This window comes from Melanotaenia boesemani, chromosome 12, assembly GCF_017639745.1.
Source record: "Melanotaenia boesemani isolate fMelBoe1 chromosome 12, fMelBoe1.pri, whole genome shotgun sequence".
Lineage (NCBI taxonomy): Eukaryota > Metazoa > Chordata > Actinopteri > Atheriniformes > Melanotaeniidae > Melanotaenia > Melanotaenia boesemani.
The window spans coordinates 30433753-30446962 of NC_055693.1; the positions used below are offsets into that span (position 1 = coordinate 30433753).

Consider the following 13210-nt stretch of genomic DNA (forward strand, 5'->3'; position numbering starts at 1 on the left):
TGTCATTATTTTTTCAACTTTCTGTAATAAAACATTTCGAAGAGGTGATGGTATGTGAGGTTAAAGCAAGGCATGGTTATTCTTAACAAAGCAGCTATCACCCTGCTAAAAATGTCCCAATCTAAGACCTTAACAAAACTATTTAGCAAGGACACACAGCCTCCTTACATTTGGTCTATGAGCTGTAGGCGTAGTTTGACAATGTCGAGGTGCAATGCAGTTTAAAAATGTTGATCTTTTGAGGACATATTGCTGTTAAATAGGTTTTAGATTCAGGTCTGACTGTGACTCGTGTGACTGTGGAATAGATCTCATCTTCCTCCAGAATTATGCAGCAGTGACTAAAGATTGATTAAGAAAACAGTTGAAAACAAGTTAATTTATTCTAATCAATATTACAGCATGGCAGCTGTGTGACCTTCTAAGCAGCGGAGAACAAGTGTGCAGCTCTGCAGCAACAAGAAGGCATTAGGAGACACCCTCCCGCTTTCACCTCAAGATACCGCACAACTTGACTGTTTTAATTAGCTTCCTAGTGTAGAATCAGCAAAAAGGCCAGTTCATGACCTATTGAGTGGCCTTATTGTATAGCTTGGAGGCAAACTGAATACATTTGGATGTGTTTCTTTTGTTAAAAAGTGAATAATATTCAGTGGGATCTGAAGCTGAGAACACTTACCCTTGGCTTACCTGTTGATCTGTGTCATGCCACACCGGTACATTGGGCTGTCTAAATTATCACATAATCGTTTGATTGCAGTTATTTTAGATAATGATTGTCTTTAATCACCTGTCAAGAAACAGGGGAGTGAAATTAAACATGAGTGTCATATTTCACAGTTGTTTTTTCCCCATTTGATAGAGCAACAGACTGCCATTTAATCGACTAATTAAGTGGAATAGAATTTAATTACCAATTTCACAAATTTTGCCATATGATTTTGATTCAGGATCCAGTAATCAATGTGAGACAACCTCCATTCATATCCAATCACACACAAAAAAGAAACAAGGAAAACATGAAACTGATGCAGTGGTGTCGTGTGACAGAAAGCAGGATTTTAACCTCATTTGTTAACAATGTGGTTAAAGCTAGCAGGTTCAATTATCACGGCAGGACCTGCAGTTTATTTTCTCACCTCTCTGAGTTAAATTATTAAAACAGGCCAGGGCAATTTTCCCCTTTACTACAGTCTATTCAATTTTTTTTATTATTATTTACTTATTTTTCTTGCATTTGTGGACGTCTCGTGGAGCTCCAATCACTCACCAACTGGTTTTCACATCTGGTTTTAGAGTTCATTCAGAAGTTTCCATCACTGAAGTATTTCTGTTTTCAGCATTCTCCTTTATATTCAGATTTTATTTTTTGGGGATTCTCTTAAGCAAATTTTGTCCCAAACATCTTTGGTCTTAAATAATGAGAACTTTGTTCATAAATGTGTGAACTCTTTTCCTCAAAAGTGTTTTACAGAGTGGTGAACAACTCCTCTGTATTTACTTACTTACTTATATTTGTTAGTTTTCTTTTTTATTTTTTGGGTTAACCTTTCCTCCATTTTTTGTGTTTGTGTGTTTATTTCAGGAACATGTTGACATCAGAATTAAGATGTATATAGGGTTTTAAATTTAAAAAAAAAATGAAAGAAATATTTAAAAAGACAAGATAAGAATAAGAAAACCTTTATTAGTCCCTCAGTAGAGAAATTGCTTGGCTGCAACAGTGCAGTTGCAATAAGCAGACGCACACAGGTGATTTTAAACAGGAACACACACACAAATAATAAATAATAATATGTACAGTAAAGTATATAATTATATTCATAAACACGTATATAAATATGTAAAGACAGTTTCCATGGGTTCATTGTGAAGTCAGCAGCAGGAAGAAAGACCTGCGGTATCTCACCTTCACACAGCGAGGATGGATCAGTCTGTCACTGAAGCTGCTCTCCAGAGCAGACAGGAGGTCCTGCAGGGGGTGGGACTCATGGATGTCAGTTTTGCCAGGACCCTTTTGTCACCTACCTCCTGCACTGAGTCCAGAGAACAGCCCAGGATACGAGCTGGACTTTTCCTGATGACTTAGTCCAGCTTTCTCCTCTCCCTCTCTGTGATGCTGCTCCAGCAGACCACACCGTACAGGATGGATGATGCCACCAAGGAGTCATAGAAGGTCCTCAGGAGTCCCCCTTCACTCCAAAACGCTGTAGTCTCCTCAGAAGATAGACCTGCTCTGACCCTTCCTGTACAGTGCGTCCGCGTTGTGAGTCCAGTCCAGTTTATGGTTTAGGTGAACACCCAGGTACTTATAAGAGTCCACTCTTTCAATGTTCGTTCCCTGGATGTTTGTCCATTTCTGCGGTGAGGGAACAGCAGATTGCAAAAATCCACCACCATCTCCTTTTTTTCCTCTGCATTGATCAGGAGGTGGTTTTGCTGACACCAGTCCACAAAGATACCCATGCTGCAGGTCAGCAGGTCAGCAGGTCAGACACAGTCCCAGGTGCTCACAAACTGGGGCCGATTTGTGAAATAGTGCAGAATCCACTCTGCCAGATGAAGGTCTACCACAGCCCTCTCCAGTTTGGCTTTCAGGAGCACTGGCTGGATGGTACTGGAGGTACTGGAGAAATACAAAAAAACATGATTCTCACAGTGCTGCAGGACTTCTCCAGGTGAGCCAGAGCATGGTGCTCCAGGAAGATAGCAACATCTCCCACTCTGATGCCAGGCTCGTAGGCTAACTGCAGTGGATCCATGGAGGGTCTCACCATGGAGCGGATTTATTTCAGGCTCAATCTCTCCAGTGTCTTCATCAGATGGGACGTGAGAGCTACCGGCCTGTAGCTGCTGAGTTCTCTGGCATGAGATGTCTTTGGCAATGGTACCACACAGGAAGTCTTCCAGAGCTGTGGTACCACCTTCAGCTTGAGGCTCAGGTTGAAGACATGCTCCAGAACTCCACACAGTTCATCTGCGCAGGACTTGCCCCTCATTTTCACCGGGTGCGTGTGCGCCACATTACAGCTGCACCACGGTTTTGTTCCAACCTCCGTTGGCGGCAATCTACACTAGGAGCATGTCAGGTGTTTAGCACTCACGAGTATAGCAGGATCACAAAATCACAGGAGAATTGGAGAATCTTGATTCTCAACTTCCAGGATAAACATCTCGTCGTCCATGCAGTGCAAATCGGCACATGGGCTTTTATTTTGAAAAATTACTAGAAACTTTTACACTGCTCCCTTAATTTCCTGTCTTCGCTATCTGAACTGCAGAATTTGATGCATTCTGGGTGCATGCTCCGTCAAAAATAGACAAACATTGACTAAAATGGCTGCGAACAGCAGCGGAGGCCGCGACTTAGCTGTAACGTGGCTAACCCGCACATGGTGGAAAAAAGGGGTAAAGGACCCTGGAGCTGATGCCATCTGGGCCAGCAGCTTTTTTTGCCTTGGTCCTCCTCAGCTCCTTTCCAACCTGCTGTAAAGCTGAGGGGTGGGCAGGGGGGCTCTGTGCTGGGGCGGTTGGCTAGGTCCAGGGAGATGTGGAGTGCTTTGCTCGCAGAATGAGCCAGAGGTGTGAAGGGCTGTGGGGGTACTTTAAGTGTCAAGGTGTTTGAATGCAGCTGCGTGGGGGGAGGAATGGGTGCTTTAGCAAACCTGTTGAAATGTAGATTTAGATCATTGACTCAATTCAGGTCCCCCTCAGCCTGTGAGTAGGGCTTTTTGAAGCCTGAGAGCCAGGCATCTCCACACCTTACTGATGCTCTGCTGCAGCAGCTGCTTCTCCATCTTCCTCTTGTAACTAGCCTTCCCTCCAGTCTTTCTTCTCAGCTCCTTCTGTACAGTCCCCAGCTCCTCTTTGTTCCCTGATCTGAAGGCTCTCTTCTTTTCCTTCAGGAGAGCTTTAATATCAGGGGAAATCCACGACTTGTTGTTAGCGGAGCATCACACCACCCTGGAGGGAACAGTGTTTCGAAACAGAAGTTTATGTAATCTGTGATCCAGTCTGTGATGACATTAACGTCCTCCCCATGTGGGTCGCAGAGCTCCGTCCACACAGTGGTGTTGAAGCAGTCCCTAAGAGCCTCCTTGCTCTCAGCTGTCGTCTTCCTGACTGAACATCGGATCACAGCCTGCCTGTGTACAACAGGTTTATAAAAAGGCTGGAGATGTATAATGCACGTATGTTTCTATCACAATAACATGTGTGAACTCCGTGACAGATAATATGGCCTCATGCTATCCGCTAACAGTTCAATGTCTCTGCTGCACAGTTGCTCTTTAACAGTGCAGTGCCCTGGTTTACACCACCTCACATTCACAAACACAGCTAGTCCCCTTTTTTTCCTCTTACCACTGTTCTCTGTTCTGTCCTCCTACAGTAGGTGATAGTTGTCCAGTAAAACCATAGAATCCATAGAATCAGGAGTAAGTGGTGTCAGCCTGGTCTCTGGACTCCTGCTGAGGTCTTGTGAGCGCCGCCAGCTCGTCCAAAATGTTGGGACGAGATCTTACGTTTCCCATTATGATGGAGGGGAGAACAGGCCTGAAGTGTCTCTTCCACATGTGTGATCTCAAAATAAAAATAATGCTGTGCTAAATGAAAACATCAGGATTTCTTATTTGAGTCTTAGCTGATGTTCTTCCTGCGTAGAAACAAGGCAGGCTGCTGGAAACCATTTCAACTCTACGTGTTCTTGTGTTTCAGCCATCAGAGTAATTTTGAGTTGGGACGAACAGTAATACATTTCTTGTATTTCATCTCTACTTTGCATTACTGTTTAAATGGAACACAAATCATGCGGAGGCTGCAAGTTTCAATGGAAATCCACAGAGAAGCTTCTCATTGAGATTCACATTCCTGCTTCTCCACCCACTCCCACAAACACTCACATCTCAGGCAAGGACTGAAATAATTATTGGGAATGTGTGTAAATGCAAGAAGCACATGAACCATAGACACTGACAGCAGGACTGAGATACTTTAAAGTTGTTCATTTGTTTCTTTATTGATTACTAAAATGTGTGAAGGGATCTTTTTCTTGTTACACGTTTCAAACTTGAAACGTTTAATTCTGAGTTCAGTTACCAACTGGAAAGGTGGCTCAATGGCTTTGTCATGTGCTGTTTTCATATTTTTAGCCTAAAGGGCCCCACTTCTTTAGAGAGTGTCTGGAAAAGCCACTTCCCTCACCAAACCCCACTCTGATCCCCACAGCTGTTCATACAAGATGCGTACATGAAATGATACAAGGCAGGGGAATGAAAAACCCTAGAAAAATAAAGTGTGAAGAGAACCGCCCAAATACCGACCCTCCCTGTTTTAAATGCTCTCTCATGCAGAAACCAAAGTTCTGCTGGCCAGAAAAAACACACCACCACCCAAGGCCCTGATGAAGCTGAATCTGATACTGATGCCTAAAAAAATACAAGAAATGCCCTCTTTGGCTTTGAATGGCCTTTGTGAATTGGATGATGGGTGTTTGTAAGTTAGATATTCTAAAAATTTGGTTAAATTTCCAGACTTCAAAGCTTTAACTCATGAAGCTCCTGGTCACTGAGGGCTGAGCATAATCAAAAAAGTTTTCAGGTATTCACATTAAAAAAATATAGAGCTGTGGGGCTGTAGTTTCACATCCTTCCCTCTTCATTGTGTCCTAGACAAGAAAATTAATACAGGTGATATCCGATTAGAGATGTACACAAATTTAACTGCTTGTGAAAAAGTTTTTTTTTATCAGGTCATTAAAAAAAGGATCTGGTCCAAAGCAAGTCTTTAAGTAATGTTACATCAAACAGCAGCACATGGCATGTTACACTGGTCATATGACAAAACATACTGTATTATCCCAGTTTTATTTTTCTATCCTGACCAAGAGTAAAAGTAAAACCTTAAAGCAGCATTGCTGAAGTTAAGATGAACGTCAGATTTGTGCACTTTGGCTTCCCCTAATGATTCAGCATCCATCTTCATCCTGTCTTTTCTCTGAGATCTCTCCAGCCAGTAAAAACCGGTCTGATGTTGACTCTTGTTATATCTCTTGTTCTATCACTTTCTCTCTTTCTTTTCTTTCTCTGATAATGTCCTCTTGGGTGTTGATATCCAGTTGCTGGCATGTCACATGGTGCCATAAATCAAAACACAGCAGTAAAGTGATGATCTGGGATGAGGAAAAGGTGTTTCTCAGCCTCAGGATGCTGCAGGGCAACGACAGTTCCAGGAATGTAAATAATAAAACTCAGTTTACCATTGAAACAAGTCAGAAGCAGAGTTTTAGGGTCAGAAAGTTATGTAGTGTTACTTTGATGTAGTGTCGTCATAATCTCTTTGCTTCATTTTCAACACTTGCAACAAATGATGATTTGATGCTTTTCTGTTTGGTGCTTGCGCTGCAAGTATTAATGCCCACAATTTAATGCTTTCTGCACAGTTGCTGGGGCGATACATCTTCAGGCAATTAAACAAAAAACTCGTGTTTCCAATTTTGTTCTTTTTTCTCTTTGTTTTAAAATGTTCTTCATTGTTTTATCCTGATCAAAACCACCTCCATATTACTGATGTAGCGTAAACATCTTATGTCAACTACTTCGGCAGTTCAGGAAGAAAGTCAAGCCAAGCCAACTTTACAGTATAAACACTGTAGGTACTGACCAAAGAGCTGAATAGTAAGAATACATAAAACATTTAAAAGACATATAATGAATATAAGAGCATAAAGCATGAGTTTAGTTTTAGTCTCATCCCCACTTTCGTTGCTACACACTAAAAACTGCTGGGTTCAAACATGGGCTGACCCAGTCGTGGGTTATTCTGACCCAGCAGGGTTGGGTGATGTTGGGTTAGACTTTCTACCCAAAAGTTTGGTTAGAATTACCAAGCTGTACAGTTAAAACTACCCAAATGTACTGTTGATTAAAAAGAAAACCCAAAATCTGAGTTGGCACTTGAATTAAAATTACTCTTTTACTTTATTTGAAAAATAAAAAAAAAAATCATATAATAACAATACTAAGTATAATAATAATGAAAGAAAACAAATGGTATTCCAGTGAGTTTTTAATGACAAACAATGCAAAAAAATCTTAATTTTTAAATTTTTATAGAAATACAATGAAACTATAAAAATAAAACATTCAAGACAGGTATTTAATATTTGGGCTTTGTGCTGACGTAAAACACAAATAGTCTGAAACGCTCATCAGCTGCAGACAAGAGAGATAGATGTTCAGTCTAGTTCCATCTTTCTCTAGAGTTTTTTCCTCCTATGTTATTGCTCTGTTTCCTTTTTCTGTCTGCTGGCAGGCCTTTCCCTCTGTTTCCTTCGTTTTAGGGGTTTCTTAGCAACCAGCTTTATTCTTTGGTCATCATCAATGTGAGCTCTACTATAAAAGCAATAGGTTTGCTGTTTGCTTTTCTGAAGCATTCAGGTGTGTGTCAACACAATGCAAAGGAGGAAAGACATCAGACACATGCTATATGGTCCACTTTAAAGCGACCCTGGTCTGCTTCCACGAATAGTTTGGCTTGTTTTGAGGAATTTAAATGCCCATATGGACCCTGGAGTGGACCAAGAAAGCAAACTCTGGCCTGGAAGAAAACTGAGGGTCTCAGTTCACTTGCAAGTGAACCTTGGTGGGATTTGCTTGCAGAGTGAAAGGAAATGGACCAGCCAGTGAATCAAAGAGACGAAGTGACATATATCAACATGTTGGATAGGAAACTGCAAAACCTCAAAAACACATCTGAACCACAAAACCTGTGTCCTTTGGACAGATGAGACCAAAGTTATGATGTTTAGTCATAAAAGCACAAAACACACAGCATATAAGCACAAACACCTCATCCCCACTGTCTAGCACGGAGGTGGAGGGCTGATGATCTGGGCTTGATTTGCAGCCACAGGACCTGCCCACCTCTCAATCATTTAGTGGACCATGAACTCCTCTGTGCAGAGTCAATATCTAGACCAGGGCTACTCAATTCGGTCCTGCAAGGGCCGCAATCCAGCAGGTTTTCCATGTATCCCTGCACCAACACACCTGAGTCAAATTAATGAGTTATTGTGTAGAACCTGATTGGCTGTTAGAGCCACCTAATTTGACTCAGGTGTGTTGGTGCAGGGATACATGGAAAACCTGCTGGATTGCGGCCCTCGTAGGACCGAATTGAGTAGCGCTGGTCTAGACCTTAGTCTTATTGAAACGCTGTGGTGGGACCTTAAAAGATCTGGTAATAAACAAACGTCCCCAAACCTCAATTAAAAAGAATAGAATTCCTCAACAGGATTTTTTTTTTTTTTTGTTTTGTTTTTATCTGGGGTTGTATTTACCTGATTTTTGGACCTGTTTTAAAGATTTAAAAAAAAAAAAAACATCATTATTATTACTTTTATGTCATATATGAAGCCTTAAAATTGAAAGGGAGTACTTTCTTGTTCACATGACTGTTTCCCTGAAATTTCTGGATTTCAGTAGAAGAGGAGAAGGTACTGTTAACTTGAATTAGCATAAGAGGAGTGCTCTAATTTGAGTGAGTATTTTGACTTTTACATCGCAATGTTTTGGCTGCAGTTCTGATTGATGCAAAGATGTGGAGTTCAGGCGGCTGCCCGTGCACATAGTGCGATGATGAATCACATTCCGCTGCGAAAGAGTGAAACTGCAACCTCTGGCACGGCAGCTTTTGTAGGTCATGTTGGCTGTGCCTCAGTGCATCACGGTGTAGTCGTCCTGGTCCAAGGGGTCTCTTTTTTACACATGCAAAACTCCTTGTGTACAAATTGTGGGCGGAGGAAGTTGGGTTTGAATGTGAAGTATCTCCTGCCGAGGCAAACGCTTCTTGTTGAGTTTAGTGAGCCCCATCATCTCTCTTTACTGCAGTCCTTAGTTTAGAAACATCTGGTCCACAGCTGAAAACTATTAAGACCCGCTGGAACTTCCTCTTTTCTACTCCACCGCAGTTTGAAAGCAAGTAAGTGGCTTTTATCTCCGTTCAGTTGTTTGCATTTTTCTCTCCATAGATGTTTTTTTTTTTACCGTTCTACTTGTAAAGGGTAAGATGTGCTTTTCCTTGATAAAGGATGTCAGGGTGCTGCATTTGATCCAGCGGTGTTAAAGTGGCGGGCTGTGATAGAGTGAGCCTGGATTTTAGATTAGACAGCAAAACACCACGGTTGATTCAACTGAGGAATTCTGGGACAAAATTCATAAACAGATTACGGCGTTTCATGTGTTGCGCTTAGCCAGCAAGCATCCAGAGACGGGGGTGTGAGCAAAGTGAAGAAAACAAAGGTTCTTTGTTGATTTTCCTCTCTGAGGCATTATGTTGATACTAAAATGCATGCTATACTTCTGTCCAGTGTTAAAATCCCGCTGGATTTTCAATGCATATGGATCAGATTAGTGAGTTGCTGAGTGGTATTTAGAAATGCCATATTAACTTAGCTTCGTATGAAGCCTTTGTGAACGTTAATGTTTGTCATCTTAGATTCACTTTTAGGTTGTTTCGAGGGCTTGTGCTCAATTCCAGAAATATTTTTCCCAACCTAAATTCCACATGTTTGAGTCACTGGAGGTGAATCATCAGGCTGAACATGCTATTTATCTGTTTTAACGCAGTGAACTGAACTGGTGGCTCATTTTTTCCACCCATTACCTTAAACGTTTACCAGTACTACATTTCAGAAGCTTTCTAAGGTCAAAATCAGTGTTCAGCCCAGTACAGTGTTCCCTTTTGTTTTCTAATTAGACCTCATAATGTCCGAGCTTTACCGTTAATGAGTGCAATGCTGTTTCTCTGCTACACGATGTTATGGTGAAGATTTCAGCAGATCTAACTCACTGCTGCTGCTGCAGCTGGTAAACATCGCAGGGAGACTTGAGGACATTTGCAGCTCAGTGTTAAGTCTGTGTGTGTGCATGTGTCTGAATGTGTGTGTCTGTGTGTCTTTGGGGTCAACAGTTCTCCCACAGGGATTCTGTTGAATCACCAGACAGGAAGCTATTAAAGTAAGCCCAACAGGGCAGCTGTCAGTCACAAAGAGTGATATAACAGTCAAGTGCCAAGCAAAGCGTTGCATTACATCCAAGTGAGTCACAAACAAACAGAGAAGCAGCCTGGCTTCATCTGCTGCAGATTTTTTCTGATAGTTTTGCCAAAATCGTTGTTTTAAGAGCTTAAAGCTCTTAACTTTTTAGAGGTAACTTAAGAAAGCTGAGGGCTTTGGTTTGTTTTGTTTTTTTTCAAATGAAGTATCAGTCATCAAAAACTGGATCAAGTTCCAGTTTTTTGTTTATAGCAACATATTTTACTAATAGAATTAAAATACCGGGCAAAGGTCTTGAGTCTTTTCTCATTCCTGTATACACTGCTCATCCAAATAAAGTCTCCACCTGAGTTTGACTAAGGACAAAGGTAAGAGCCTCCTATTGGATAATCACTGTATGGATTATAATGTTTCAGAAGTTAGTCAGCCCTTATTGATGCAATGAGTAGCTTTTCATTTCTTTATCAAGCATGTGGGAATACACATCAGACAGTAAAAGTAAGTCTGTTTAAGAAGGGTCAAATTAGTGGCATCAAGCAGGGAAAGAAAAGAGATGCAGAAACTACTAAAACTGGGTTAAGGGCTGTCCAACACATTATTAAAAACTGGATGGATCGTGGGGAACCATCATCTTCCAGGAATAAATGTGGTCAAAAACAAAATCTGAATGATCGTCATCAACGATTACTAAAAGGTTTGGTAAAATCAAATCATAAACAACAGTAGAACTCAGGACTATGTTTAATAGTGAAAGTAAGAACATTTCCATCCCCACCACGTCAAGAAAACTCAAAGGATTAAGACTGAACAGCTGTGTAGCCATAAGAAAACCACTTATCAGTGAGGATAATCAGAAATAAAAGCCTCAGTTTGCTAGGGAGCAGAAAGATTGGACTCTGGAGCAATGGAAGAAGGTCATGTGGTCTGATGAGTCCAGATTTACCCTGTTCCAGAGAGATGGGACAGGGTAAGAAGAGAGGCAGATGCAGTGATGCAGCCATCATTCCTAGAGCCTACTGTACAAGCTTGTGGGGGCAGTGCTATGATCTGGGGTTGCTGCAGTTGGTCAGGTCTAGGTTCAGCAACATTATGTGTTCAAAGAATGATGTCAGCTGATACCTGAATATACTGAATGAGCCGGTTATTCCATCTTTGCTGGAGGCACGGCCATATTCCCAGACGGCAACACCAGGATTTATCAGGCTCAGATTGTAAAAGAGTGGTTCAGGGAACAGCTGTAATGAAAGCTAAAAGTGTGTGTGTGTGTGAGTGTGTGTGTGTGTGTGTGTGTGTGGTGATGGAGGGGGGAAAAAAGGGAAATATTTGCAAATAATAAAAGAATAAAAACTGAGTTTGCACAAATTTAACAAGCTTGAAAATGGATATTTGATATGATCATATTTATTCTTCATCCCAGTCTGGATCCTCATAGACGAGCTTTCTGCCATATCTGTATGAAATCTTCAGGAACAGTTCTGCAGACTTCTTCAAGAATTTTTCAAAGCTTTTCCTACGATGTGCCTTTTGTTTCTGTTCACTGTCAAGATCATCTCAGATCCCACATTACGGAAGTTGTTCTTAGAGCATGACTTCCACATGCTGTTCATCTGCTGGAGATAGTTCCTTTTCCAGTTTCTCCAAATTCTTTGACACATGTTGAGATTTGCTAAATTTTTTTCTTATATCTCTTTGGGAATCACCTTATTGGTGGAAAATTACTGTTTTATGCCATTCAAATATTTTTGATATCTTTAGTATAAAAAGGAAATATTTTAAGTGCCTGGCTGATAATAACCATACAATGCCATTTAAAAGTTGTCCTGTGTGGAGGGCAGTCTCAGAAATATTTGAAACAAGCTGGTCTCCGGGCTAAATTTTAACTGTTTGGTTGCTTTTGTTGGTCCAGTCTAGCTGTTATCTTTGTTTTTGACCTGGACTTTTCTTCTGATGATGGTTTTTGGTACTTCATCCCTCTTGCTATAAAATCACCCAGCACACCTCACCCTTTACGCCCTGGTTCAATTTCCTCAACCCTTAGGAACCCTATGATTACACAGATGGACTGGGTAAAACTGGATTTATTATAAGTTTGATGTAATGGTACAAAAAAATATCTATTTAAGTGTAAAAGTGGGACAGAAGTGGCACGTGTTAAATTTCTTTCAAAATATTCAACATTTATCATCAATTAAACCTAAAAAAGTGTTTGAATCTGCTGATATCTACATTTTTATCAGTCAGGATTTGATGTTTTTTTGTGGGTTTGTTTTTAGCCCAGTATGTTAATAAATCAGGTGAAAGATCATATAAGGGAAGTTATACTAAAAATAAATAAATAAATAAAAGATGGCGAACAGATTTTACGGGGTATAAAAAGGCTAAATTTAAATTATTTTACGGCGAAAATACTGTGGGTTCAGGCACCTAAGGGTTGCCAGTGGCTTCTCCTTTCATGGAGACCATTTCTGATGAGTCTTCAGCCAAGAGTAGGTGGATTACCTGAGGTTTCAGGTGCTTCACTCAGGTCCTGTTCCAGGTCTTTGCTGGATTGAAGACATCATATTTAGATACTGTTTATCTGCCTTTTAGGTCTGATACATCTGTTATCCTGCACACTGTGCTCAGTAACTGGACAGAAAATTAGTAAAAAAGCAGCCACTTTTTAAAAAAAAATCAAAGATATTCTTCATGGCTTTTAAAAAGCTTAAATGTTGCCATTTTCCATAGGAAAACTAAGCTTAGATTTTTTGTAGGTGCTAATATTTTTCATTAAGTTCACCTCTAAGATGCTCCTTTTGGTTAAAAATGCTTTTTATGTTCTTGATGAAAAGAGGCCAGATCCTCTTACTTCCTCCCTCACTTCCACTCTTGCCCCTCCTGCATTGATTAAAAAGAAAAAGTATTACACAGTGAAAATATCAGAAACCATTGAAGGGAAACTGTATTTACTTAACATGGTCCTGTTTTGCTGCAAAACATAACCAGCAAAGATGAAAGCGAGGGGTGCACTTATACAGAGAGAGCTAAGTACCAAGGCCACCGCTGCCAAGGTCTTCATTTGGCAAACCAGTTACTGCAGAGCAGTTTGATGCAGAGATGTGCAGAACTCTGAAGGGAAATTTTAGCACCATCGCCATCCCTACTCATCTGCCCAGA

At 40.8% G+C, this 13210-nt stretch overlaps 1 protein-coding gene across 6 annotated transcripts in view; it reads left to right on the forward strand.

The window, feature by feature from the left end:
• Positions 1-13210, forward strand: part of gulp1a (GULP PTB domain containing engulfment adaptor 1a) — a 121837-nt gene that overhangs the window by 63468 nt on the left and 45159 nt on the right. Inside the window, exon 1 of one of the 6 annotated variants that reach the window (XM_042001483.1) lies at positions 8788-8979. The exons of the other annotated variants lie outside the window; for them this stretch is intronic. The gene's annotated coding sequence lies outside the window, so the exon portion shown is untranslated. Of the gene's footprint in view, positions 1-8787; positions 8980-13210 lie in introns of those variants that run through there. 6 annotated transcript variants of the gene reach the window in all.